Consider the following 12,412-nt stretch of genomic DNA (forward strand, 5'->3'; position numbering starts at 1 on the left):
CTCACCCTACCATTCTTCTTTCTTTCACAAAATTGCTGCGGGACTTCCCAGCATAAATGCAAAAAGCCACAATAATAATAATAATAAAAATAAAAACATTTCCCTGCTGTCAGGAAGGATGCAAGAATTAAACAGACGTCCACCACACTGTAATACAAATTGATCCGAACCGAGCCGAAAACCGATAAGTAATAAGGATTTGTGGGCTTGCCTGGCTTTCTGTATGACAGCGGCAGAAGATAGCATCGAGAACCCCGCACTGAACCTCTCCGCTCCGAGCAGAGACCTTGGGAGGTCATGGGGCAGCTCTTCCAGAGGCCCCGGGATGTCAAATCACCCCAAGCCCAATACTGCCCAAGCCCAGACCTGGGTCTGGCTTTAGTCCCTGCAGAAGAAGAAGCCTCTCCTTATCACACCACGGCACCAGGTGCAATGGCAGCTCGGCCAGCAGCAGCAGGAGCTCAGAACACAAAGCTGTGGGGTTGTGGATGCTAAAAGCAGGGTGAACCCCTCTTGTTCAGTGCCACAGGACACATGGCAAGGTGGGCTGGAGTCTGTATTTCCCACTACACCTCTGCAGGTCCGCACTGAAACCCCAGAAAGAACTCAGTGAGTTTTTGTTCATGTTCCTGGGGAGGCAACAGCTCCCCCGGTCCCTGGAGGCTTCGTGGAAGAGGATTCCAACTCACCTCCTCTTCCTCTCTGTGGGCTAACCCTAACCCTAACCCTAACCCTAACCCTAACAACCCTAACCCCAGTCCTAACCCTAACTCTTGCATGAAGACCTGAGTCATCTCCTGTGGTCTGCGTCCCCTGGTTGGAGCCTTCTGCCTTAGTTTTGCCCCTTCCCACCAGTGGTGCTTCATGCTTGTGGTCTGGAGCACACCATTTCATAAACAAATTCATCCATGCAAATTAGCACTCAGGAACTATTACCGATTCTTTCCTAACTTTTACAAAAATAGCCAATGCAATTTTGAAATCTTAAGAAACATCTGTCTCAGCTGACTTGTCTGGCTCTGTTCGTACCGGGCTGAGTGCAGCTCTATTAGAAATATCTGCAGCAATTTTCTTGCCTACAGGGACTTGATTAACAGGGGGCATGGAAAAAAAAAAAAAAGTCTGCACCGAAATACCTCAGCAGCATATTCTCTTTCGAAGCAAACACAACACAGACTGGTATTGATGAGGCTGCTCTGCTCAGACGAAGGTCAAGAGAAAGATTTTATGCCAGCAGTGGTGATCTGCTTGGGAAGATGATAAGGCTGGGGGGGAACGCTGCAGTTTTCCAGCATATTTTTGCTTCTTTGCTTCAGCTGTGATAAACTGGCAGCTCGGCTTGGGCTTGGAGCTGCCTGCCCTGCCTGTCCGGGCACCGAGTCGTTCTGCGGCACGAGCAGCCCTGCACGAGCTCTCCTGCAGCCTGGGCGCATGAGGTGTCATGGTGCAGAGCTCTAGAAAGTGCTGGTTATCCAGCACAATTTCACTAAAATGCAATGATTTGGGGAAGTTTTATATTGGACTCCTCCAGGTCACAGCCTTGCAGCGAGGCTCAAGTGGTTTTTTTCTAACTTTTGCAGAGTGAAGTGTTTGGTCTTCCCGGCTGACTTCCTGTTCCTGCTCTTAGCACTTTACAGTGACATAAAGCAAGCCGTCAGATCAAATCGGGATGTTTCACACCGTCAAAATCCAACATTTTGAACAACAAACATTTTCCTCAAAAACATCAAAATTGCTCCATTACATTTCCTAAAATGGAAAGAAATCCAAATCATAAAATTTGCCATGAAAATACAGATGAAGAGAATCCCCCTGTATTCGAAAAGGAGTATCTCGGTTTAAAATACTATAGTTTTTCTATCCTTCTTTTTTTTTTTTTTTTTTTTTCTTCTATTCATTATCAATGAAAATGCTCTTGAAGGATCAGGACCTAACTGAATCAGACAACGTCCACAATCCTTGACACCACGTTATCTTTTCAGCTTCCCTTCTTGACCCCAGACAGGAAGACGACTTAGTGCTCCCCACTCCTTCATTCCTCAGCGCTGCTGTTTGGGACGCAGCCCTTTTGGGGACAGCTGTAAGTCTGCCTCAGGGCCCCGGGGCTTGAAAGCAAATAGGAAATGTGGTTGATTCTCGGTAGCAGGCGAAGCTGAGGAGTTTCAGTCCAGTTGGAAGGGAGGTGGTGCCGTTGTGGAAGAATAGCACTGAGCATTAGCAGCGTGCGTGGAAGGCAAGAACGAGACATGGGAGATGCGTGCTCATGGATGGGCTTTTTCATCACCAAATAGAAACAAAGGGGGAAGTTTGGACTGCACATATTTTCCCCTCTTTTACAGGGCTACCTTTTTGTACTCAGCATCCTTTTGGCACTCCGCATCCTGCCCCAGCACGTCGTGGCCATCGCAGCTCCCGAGGAGCAGCTCCCGCCGGGAGCTGGAGCCAGCTCCGAGCTGCCCCGCGCCGCCTGCCTGTTTGTCCTATTCTCCGGGCTTGGCAGGTGGCATTTTTGCTCAGTGATTCATTCTCTGGCACGCGCGTTTATCTGGGCTGACATTTTAATCATGCAAATAAGGATCTCCTTAATGAAGAAAAAAATTAATTTCACAACTGTTGCTACAAACGCGGCGACAGTCCTGCTAATGTCATTACGTTTATAATACAATCAGCGGCTTTGCCATAATTACTCCAAACTGGTGCACGTAACGGGAGAGTAAAGGTTACACAAAGAGCTGTACGGCTCCTCTTGTTCGCTCTGGCTTTACCGAGAGCATTTGGCACTCCTCGCATGCCCCTTTGAAATCTTTTGGTCATCACTGCTTCGTCGCTTGTACTGCAGATGGCTTCGCCTTTGTCGGAGGAGCAGACAAAATAAGTGGCAAGGAGACAGCTCCTCCGTGACCTTTTGTGGCTTCTTGTCTTTCAGATCCCGGCGTGCGGAGTAAACACGGTGACTCACTCTGTTCTGGTAAATAGCTGCCTTCCCAAGGCTTTGTTATTTGTGATATTTTTGTCTGAAAAAACGGCACCCAAAGAACAGCGGGGTGAGGGCTGCGAGCAGCCGGGCCAGCCCCTGCCTCCGGACCGTTCCAGGCGAGGTATCTGTAAGGAGTTAAAATACCCGTGGCCGCACCTGTGTAGCACATCCTTCCCAACACACTCCGGGTATCAGTAACAAGCTTAAAAAAAGAATTGTGTAGCCAAAAAACAGCCAGAAGAAATGATTTCCTACTGGTTAAGGGTGCTAAAATGTTCTGAAATGAGCAGAAAACAAGTGACTTGTGAAACTGAGGTGTCAGGACACTGTGGCAGCAGGCAGGGTCGAGAAATTACTTTTTCAGACCTGGTACCTTCTCTCTCCTCTTTTTCCCTTGTGGGTGAGGTGCCCATGACCTTAATCCAAGAAAGCAAAGGGGTTGGGACAGTCCCAAGTAACATGAACCAGCCTCAGGTGTTTGGGGGGTTGGGGTTTTCACCTTGTTATCGAGGGAAGATTTAAGGTTGTTGCAAAACCTTTCTCAAAATTGAGCTATTGCTCTTAAGATCAGGCCTTGGTGGAAGAAAAATACCCTATTTGTGCCCATGCTGAGCATGACCCTAGTGGGTTTTCCCTCTGTCCTGAGGGAGCAGAACCGAGCCACCAGAAATTGGGACCGTGCTGGTGGGGGGAGACTGGGAGAAGGAGCTGTAGGTGGCTCCCGGTGCTTTTTGTGGAAGAATCTAAAAGACCCTGCTGATCAGCACCGATGGTCATTTTCGCTGCCTTGTGGCCCTTAGATGTGTAAACCTGCACCTCAGAAAGACTTTTCCAGCCATGTCGTTTCCTGCCATAAAATAAATAAATAAATAAATAAATAAATAAATAAATAAATAAATAAATAAATAAATAAGCTTCTCTGCTTTGACTGCCAAGAGCCCCGAGTGTGCCGTGGCAGTGAGGGGCCCTTTGAAGTGCTGATACACCTGGCTGTTTCTTCCACTAGGGGCACGGCTCTTGTGTATTTTTATTAGATAACAGCAAATCGGTGCCACTTGTCGTCTTATCTGGTGCTGGAGCAGCATAGCAGGCTCCCAGCACGAGGGCTTGTCACGTCCTTCTGGGCCCGTGCTCCAGCTCTCCTGGGGTTTTTGCCTCGTGGCGCCGGCCCCTGTGGTTAAAACATCACGGGACTCACCTTTGCCGGCTGAGGTGAACGAGAGGAAATCCTCCAGAGGAAATTCTCAGGAAACATCAAGGATTTCTGCCCCGCAGCTGCATAAAGGGACATTTCCCTTGCTGCCATCAGCCGGTTGTCTCTCACCCACTGGGGGACAGGAGAGGGGTCCTGGTCCTGGAGGTCTGATTCTTTCCTACTCCTTGCGGATCCTTTCCCATCATTTCCTGCTAGTTTGTGAATTGATTTTTGGGTTTGGGATCAGACACAGGAAACACAACTGGACCTCATCGTTTCCCAGTCTGACAGCAGCAACATGACTGATGCCTGGTGTGCGTGAAGCGTCCAGCCTTTATTTTAGGAAGAACGCTGTGTGTGGGTTTCAGGAGGACAGTGTTTCTGAACCTTTACTTGCCGTGGTCTGAATAAGGTAAATATGCTTCCACGGGGCACATTAAAAGCATATAGGAAATGTTTACGGCCACATTTGAGCTGGTGGTCTCTGTTCCGCGGGCCCTGGGAGCTCTCTGTGAGCTCCTCAGAAGCCCTGCATGCAGTGGTGCCGGCTGCATGTGCCCCAAGCAGGGGTGAGCGATGAAGCTCACAGAGGCAACAGGAGAAAATTCAGCCTTGGGAATCCAAATCAGCTGCCGCTGCCTCCTGCCCATCCCCTCCCTCTGCTCCCTCCTCCCGCAAGGAGAAGAAAACTGTTAGCTGGTGCATCGCCCGCCGCGGGTAAAAGTGACATTTCTGAGGCACATCGTGCAGGGGAAGCCGAGATGTTTTGATCCGTCGTAGGCAAGGCTGATGGCAATTTAAAGGAGATGTTTTTGGATGTGCTGAGATGTCACAGCAGCTGGCGGATGGACAGGAAAACTGCCAGTGAAAACACAGCCTCGTGCGGGAATTCTCCTGCAAGCGTGGCTTCGGAGGCAGAATCTGATCTTTAATTAACTCAGCCGTCAGAATGGAAACCACGAATGCTTACTTGTAAAAGTTCAGTATTTTTACACGTAGGACAAATAGTAAGGATTGATTTGAAACCCAGAGGGCCTTTGTCATTGTCATTTGCCCATGGTCATTCTGTCCTGTGAGCTTTAAATCCAGATACTTATTAAAAATATATATATATAGTTAATACTAGCATTTTAAATAATTCAATGTTACAGTGGACATAGTTAAAATAAAATAAAAATAATATATATTTTCTAGCTAGAGAGACTCGTGTGCTGTGTTAAACTAGATGGGAAGGCACAGCCATCCCGCTGCTGGTGCGTGGCTCTGCAGCTGGTTGCAACTTCTCATTCCCCATCCTCTCTTCTTGGTCTTTTTTTCCCTGCTCTGTTTCTCCTCTGTGGGATGTGAATCCAGCAAGTGCGGCCTTTGGGATTCAGACCAAACTTCAGAACTGGGCAAAGCTCCCCTATCCCGAGTGCACAGAGCTGCTGCAGACTGTCCGGGGCGCATTAATGCTTCGCTGCCCATTTTGCTTCATTCAGAAACACCTGTGTGAGACTGCAGTAGCAAAGAGCCAACACTAGATAGCATTTCATGTTTGTTTCGAGGGAGAAAAGCCTTTTGTTTTTGTGTTTAGGTAGATTCTGAAAAAACTCAAAGCACATGTTGTAGACACGATTAATTGTTAATATTTTCTGGTGATCTGTGCGATGCCTCCTTTAATTCAGAACAACAGGCAACAAAGCTCTCTCTCTTTCTATTGTTTTTTACAGAATTGATCTGAACGTATGAAGAGCCTAATGCCATTGTGCCTCTGGGTGCTGATGTAAGAGGCTTACATTTGATCTTTGCGTGGGCCATGCTCCTGATCCTCTTAACATCCATGTGAAAGCTCCACCAGGCTGGGATCCAGCCTGTAAGTGCCGTGCAGGGAAATAATGTCACCAGCACTAACAGATGGGCAGAGAAATTATATTTCTTGTGATGTACAGGACAAGAAGGAAGCTACAGGTGGGACACAGATAGGCCCACAGGTTACGACACACATGCTTTGGTGTCTACGTGTGGGTGGGTGTCACAGAGTGGTTTAGGTGGGAAGGGACCTCTGGAGGTCTTTTGGTTATGGCTATGAGGAAAATGTTGAGTTGTAATTACAGATAATGGGGATCCAGGGCCCAATTCGGTTGTCCACATGTAGACATCTGTTGCCATACGATAAATCTTACGATATCTGATATATCCACGGATAACCTATGTGACAGGCATGACCTTCTGGAGTTGCAGCTGGAGTCCAGATGGGATAGCCCAAACGTGGATATTCAGTGCCATTGGAGAGGCCCTAGGGTATCTTGCCTGGCTTTCACGAAGCTGAAGGTCTCCTACAGGGTCTCATGAAAAATCCCTAGGAAAATATCCTGGATATCCTGGGGCCTGACAAAGGGGACAGCCTCACGCTCTGCACATCTGAGCAGCTCCACCGGCGCTGGTGATGGGATGGGGCCGATCCACATGACTGCAGCCCTGCAGGTGGGCAGCCCCTTGGCTCCAGTGCCCACCCCAGTGCATCCAGGAGAAGGGTTGGACCCGAAGGTCCCACCTCGAGAAGGAGGTGGCTGTGCCATGGCGCCCCAGGAGCACATCAGCAGCCTGCAGGGCTCCCGTGCAACTGCAAAACCCAGCAAAGGCGCTGCCAAAGTGATCTCAAAATGTGCTGAGCGCACAGGAGCTCGAGACAGCTGTACCGTGGTGTCCTACAATAATTACTTGGCATCGCCTTAGCATATCAAATTGGTTTTGATGAGAGCTCTGATTGTTCTTTTTGCGCAGGTCTGGTTGGGAAGCTGCACGGGAGTTAAGAGATTTGAGGTTTCGCTTTCTTTAGAGCATGGAGCTTCAAATTCCTTTGGTGAGGGTTTGTAGCAAGATGAACTTCTCATCGTCCTTGCTGCCCTGGGACCTTGCTCCCCACTGAGCTGCTGGGTGGGAATGAACCTGCAGGGAGCCATGGGTGAAACCCAAGTGTGCCCCAGTGCTGTGCCAGGAGCACCCGGTGCAGGTATCCGGCCTTGCAAGGGCTGTTTGGGAAGCTGTGTCTGCCCTGGGGGTGCTGGCATTTCAGCCTTCATTTCATCATGGCAAAAATCCCAGTAACAATAATAGGAAAAAAAAAAAAAAGCAAATAATGACCGTAATAACAACAGATTCAGGGAAAACACAACCGGAAAGTGTTCATAGGTTCCTTTTTGATATTCCTAGGATATGAGTTTCTTGACACTTGTCACAAGTCACACGGGGAGAGCTGCAGAGCAGGTGCTGGGCTGGAAATCCTGGTTTCTGACACAGCGCCTGGCTCCCTTGGCCCTGAGCTTTTCTTAAAGGATTAATCTCTGAGTGCACAGATGTGCCTGTGGAGGTCTTCGCTCTGCACTTCTCCTTCAGGCTCTGCTCTCCAAGGAAGTTAAAGCATGATGGAGAACTGAGGGATTCCTTGCAACCATATGTTTGTTCTTATTAATTGATTGCCACTGTGCACTGCTATCACAGACTCTTGAAAGGAAGAGAAAACAATGCGAGCTGGAACAAATTCTTATGATCTATTCCCTGAATTTGTGGGGGGGCTGCTGCTACCTGCAAAAGCACGCCGCGGTCAGGATCGATTCCTCTCTGCAAAGTCAAGGTAAGGTGCATTCAACCCCAAAGCCAGGCAGCCCCAGTGATCTAACGAGATCCATTAAAGCTGCGTCTGCAAAGCTTCACCTGTAGCTCTCCTCTGCCAGCAAGGAAACGCTTGCGTGTGTCACCCAGTCTGCACTGATAACATCAGGGTGTGTAAATGGGGCAGGACACGCAACAGTGCTGGAAACTTAATTCTCCGGGATTCTTAAAAGCACTTTTAGTGGTGGTAAAGGCACAGCCCCAGGCTGATCGGGGTAAAATGATTGCCCTTCCCCCTGAGTCCATTCAGATTTGGGATTGCTTCTGTTTTAAGGATTTTCCATGCTGCTGTTTTACACCAGGCTTGTATGAAGTTGTCACACCTGGCTGAGGAAGTCTCTTGCCTACTAATTGTGTGAGCTGTAGTTTGCATGGTATGCCGAAAAATGCAACCCTGGCTCCTGCTCGATGATCACACAGCCCACCCAGTCTATGGGAATCCATACAGTGGTGGCTTCCCCTCTTGAATTCAAGTCCAGTTGGTACTGCTTCTTGCATTAAGCTTATCTTGCATTGGCCCCTTGGTTTTCATGGTATTTTTTTATGGCATTTTAAAGTAAGCTTTTTTGTATATATATATATATTTTTTTTTTTTTCATTTTGTGTTTAAGAAAATGAAGAGGAAAGAAAACATGACAAGGGGAGCAGCTGCGGGGTCAGACTTGAATTCTCCAAACACACCCCCCCAGGAGCCCTCCTGCCAGGTAGCCCACGGGGCACCCCTGGGCAGGCAGCCACACTGTGGTAAACGTGATGTATATTTTACATGTTTGCCTCCAAAAATAAAAAGAAAATAAAAAAAATGCATAGGACAACTTTTTTTCTGAAAGTGTGCTGTTTCCAATAAAATTGCCAAATCTGCAATTTCAAGTAAACTTTCCGTCTTGTATGACATTTTTACATCCTTCTCAAGTAGTAGATTAAAACTTTGTGGAAGGGGAAAAAAATCTTCATTTTTCTTGGTCAAAAAAAACTTGTTAACGAAAAGCTGTAAATTAGGAGACAGTGCAAACATAAAGTTGCTTAGGCTAATTTAACGTATTGCATTTTTGCAAGATTTTATTTGCAGTAATTAGTCTTTACAGGCTGCTGACTTACCCATTCCTCATGCCTCCTTTAAGTGTTTTCCATGCATGCACGGGTTTAATAGATTCAAGATAAAATAAGAAGTTCATTTGTTGGCTTAAGATAAGCAAAACCCAGAGCCGTACCCAAAGCTTAAAGAAAGTGGGAACATACTGCTGAACTGTAGGGGGTAATGTTGCTACACATACTCTGCCTGCCAGCTGCAAAAGGTAGATAAAGCTATTGACTGTGTCATTGCATGACAAACGGGGTCTCTGTGGAAAGAAAAAGAACATATTATTACTTTTAGCAACCTGCTCCCTCCTTCCTTGCAATGTCTCATTTGCACGGGTGCCACAGCACTTCGTTTTTTCAGAGGTTGCACTGTCATATTCTGCTCGATAGTCTTTGTCCCGAATTGTATGCATGTTTTCAGTCTAGGGTCGCATTTTGGATTCCAGCTCTGTTCTCCACGTGTGCTTAGTGTCAAAACACCCAGTTGTGTAATGCAGCCACCAGCCAGCGAGACCGGGGCAACAAGTGGGGAAGGAGAGGGGTGACTTCAGAGGACTAATGAGATTGTGGCAGCCACCTACCTCAGGACTGAGGTTTTTTAACCTGGAAGGAGGTGCAACAACATGAAAAACCAGGGAGGAGAGGAACTGGAGGTGACAGACAAGAAGTGCCGGGGAAGTGAGAGATCCCAGCCCAGCCTGCTGACTGCTTGCAGGCCGGCGAGCAGAGCCCTTCCCTTCCACATGGCTTCCATGTGAACATGGGACTCACTGAAAGGGACTTCTTGTGGCATCATTCCTCCCACAGATTAGGCCAGATCTTGCTTAAAACCTTGCACCGATGAAAGAAATAGTATGAAAGAAGGAAAAAAGAAATTGGATCAAGGAACATTTAAAGACAATTTTTGTGATGAGGGCGGCGAGGCCCTGTCCCAGGCTGCCCAGAGGAGCTGTGGCTGCCCCATCCCTGGCAGTGCCCAAGGCCAGGCTGGATGGGGCTGGGGGCAGCCTGGGCTGCTGGGAGGGGTCCCTGCCCATGGCAGGGGGTGGGATTATATGGGCTTTAAGGTCCCTGCCAACCCAAACTGTTCTGTGATTGTATGATTCTAGGAATTTAAGCATCTCCTTCTAAAAAGGCTGTTGTGAATTAGACGATACTGAATAAAGACAAGAGAGCATTAGGGCTAAGGAAAGAAAAAGATCATAAATTCATGTTTTATACTTAGATCTCTGAATCTTTGCTCGTGTATGCTGTGCCACATGTGTCCCCTAGAAACAGTTTGCCGTCTTCTCTTGAGGCTGCGTCTACAGCGTGACAAGAATGGCCCTCACCCCTCACCCCCAGCCAGGGCTGAGGCACGGACAGAGGCACCCCAGCCCCGAGGGGGACACCTGGCAATGTCACCAGGCAGCGCGGGCGAGTGAAGGCCCAAGCACAAAGCACAGAGCTCAGGGTGCTCAAGGGGACGGGGACAGAGCTGCTGCCTGGGGACAGGGCCTCGCTGGGCCCTGGTTCATGTGTGTGTGGCATGAGGGCACGTGTGTCCTTGAGGAAACAGGGGGGTCGGGTGCCAGCCCTGCACCAACCCCGTTTTGTCCCTGCGTAGATAAAAAAGTTAGTGGGGGGTGATGGCGGCATTCGCACCCGGATTTTGTTCCCTTCTCCTTGGAGTCGAGAGAAATGAAACGGAGGAGTTAGGCCGGGTGGCACCCAAACTGGGTGGCGTTTGGCCCCCATGCCTCTGGCTTGGTTGTGTGTCCCAGGGACAAAAAGGAGAGTTGGGGGGCTGTCTTTGTGCTGCATCGGGCTTCGGGATGCTGCTTTGATCTACCGTGTGGGTCCTCACCGACTGACACCATCACTGCTCTAACGCCATCACTCACGGCTGTACCGACCTCCCAGAATCTGAAGCAAATGATAACCTATTTTTTAGGTTAGGTTTAGGTTAGGTTGACCTATTTTAGGGTTGATGAGAGAATCCTCTCTCATTAAAAGTACCCGTGTAGAAAAGAAATCCATTAATCCCTGCTAGTTTTTCCTTCCTGCTGTACATTTTGGGACCCTGATTGCTGAGGGCAGGCTAGAAGGGAGCCAAAGGCTTCCTCACTCCTTTTCCATCGGTTTTCACCCTGGAGGGGCTCCCCCAGCCATCACCTCCGAGGGGGCCAAGTGCCCTGCCTGCTGCAGGCTCCCAGCTCCCAGTCCTCTGGGAAATGGGTCCTGATCTCCCCCGTGTCAGGCTTTGAATTGCCCCATGAATAAACAGGTGTAAAGCCCTAGCACGTTCACTCAGGACCCTCTTGTATTTTCTTTGCACGGCATAGATGGCTTCACCAGATGAAGCTCCTCTTCTCCAGCAGCCTTTTCGAAGGCTCTTGTGCTGCAGTGAAAGGAGCGAGCCTTGGCAGGGACTGGGTTTTCACTGCTTTCTCATGTGGTGTCTGCCACGTTGGGGCTCTTAGGTCTGATCACAGCACAGCTAATGCAGGAAAAATAAAGCTGCTCCCAAGACAGACTGACTGACAGACTTGTCACGATGATGGTACACATATCTGAAATATTATGGCTGTGTTCTTGAAAACCATAACTAGGGTAAGCTGTTTCCTTGAGTGCATGTGGTAAAAATAAAACCTGCTTTGCAGACAGTGGATTTGACAGCTGCGAGGATATAGTGTAGGCATCTCCAAAAGCATGATACAGTTTTTGCTGTGTACACCAAATAATAATAGGATTTGTTATGGAAAAAAGGCATGATGAGATGGGAATTCCTAGGTACAAGCAGAAGACCGTGGTGGGGGATTACAGCTCAGTGGAACTAACAAAAACTATCATCCATGCCTTTCCCTTCAAGGTACATCACTCATTTTCTGCATTTCACTCATGTTCTGCATGGGTTCAGTGACCCGTCGTCACCTGTGCTGCTCACTAGGGCTGCTTGGCAATGTCCGAAATCGTGTGAAATGCAGTGCTGTTTTACTGAATCTCAAGTGTTTTGCTTTTCTTTGTGGAGGAGTGTTTGCATAGTCCCAGTGCAGGCTGCAGACAGGATCCTGCCTGGATTCTTGGGAAACATCTCCCAGAACTTCATGCGGTGCTGAGCCCACTTGCAGGGCTTCTGCAGCTCTGTCTGTAGCAACCCAGCATTGGTATCGCTATACATGCAATTGCTGCAAAATCCAGCACCTTCATATGAGGGCACCAGAAGAGACAGGTTTGTTTTAGCAGGGTCAGCTTCTAGCCAGAAGGGCAATACGTCATTCCTCCATCACTTTCTAGAGAAGAAGCACAGATGGGTTCGAGCTTCATAGCAGATAAAGGGCAGAAGAAAGCAGTCTCTGGGCTGGAATCCACTTGCTGGTTATCACACCAGCTGCAGCAGGGGGTGGTATTGCTTCTCACTCCTCAGAAAACCACCTAAAGATGATCCCATCCTTAGTTTGCACTGGTAGCTAATCACCTTCCCCATGAAAAAGTTGTGTCGTGTACCTCACTGGTAATGGTCTGGC

The 12,412-nt window shown here is 48.5% G+C and overlaps 1 long non-coding RNA gene across 2 annotated transcripts; it reads left to right on the forward strand.

The window, feature by feature from the left end:
• Positions 1-926: 926 nt before the first annotated feature.
• On the forward strand, positions 927-8,920 carry LOC310893285. 2 transcript variants are annotated; one of them, XR_014578875.1, is made up of 6 exons: positions 927-1,210; positions 1,983-2,080; positions 2,927-2,968; positions 5,885-6,027; positions 7,368-7,788; positions 8,438-8,920. It is a non-coding gene; the product is annotated as an uncharacterized lncRNA (long non-coding RNA). The 2 variants fall into 2 exon arrangements; XR_014578876.1 differs by lacking the exon at positions 927-1,210 and having other exon boundaries at positions 1,890-2,080.
• The last annotated feature ends 3,492 nt before the right edge of the window (positions 8,921-12,412 follow it).

The sequence above is a fragment of the Anser anser genome (assembly GCF_964211835.1).
Source record: "Anser anser genome assembly, chromosome: 2".
In the NCBI taxonomy this organism is placed as follows: Eukaryota; Metazoa; Chordata; class Aves; order Anseriformes; family Anatidae; genus Anser; species Anser anser.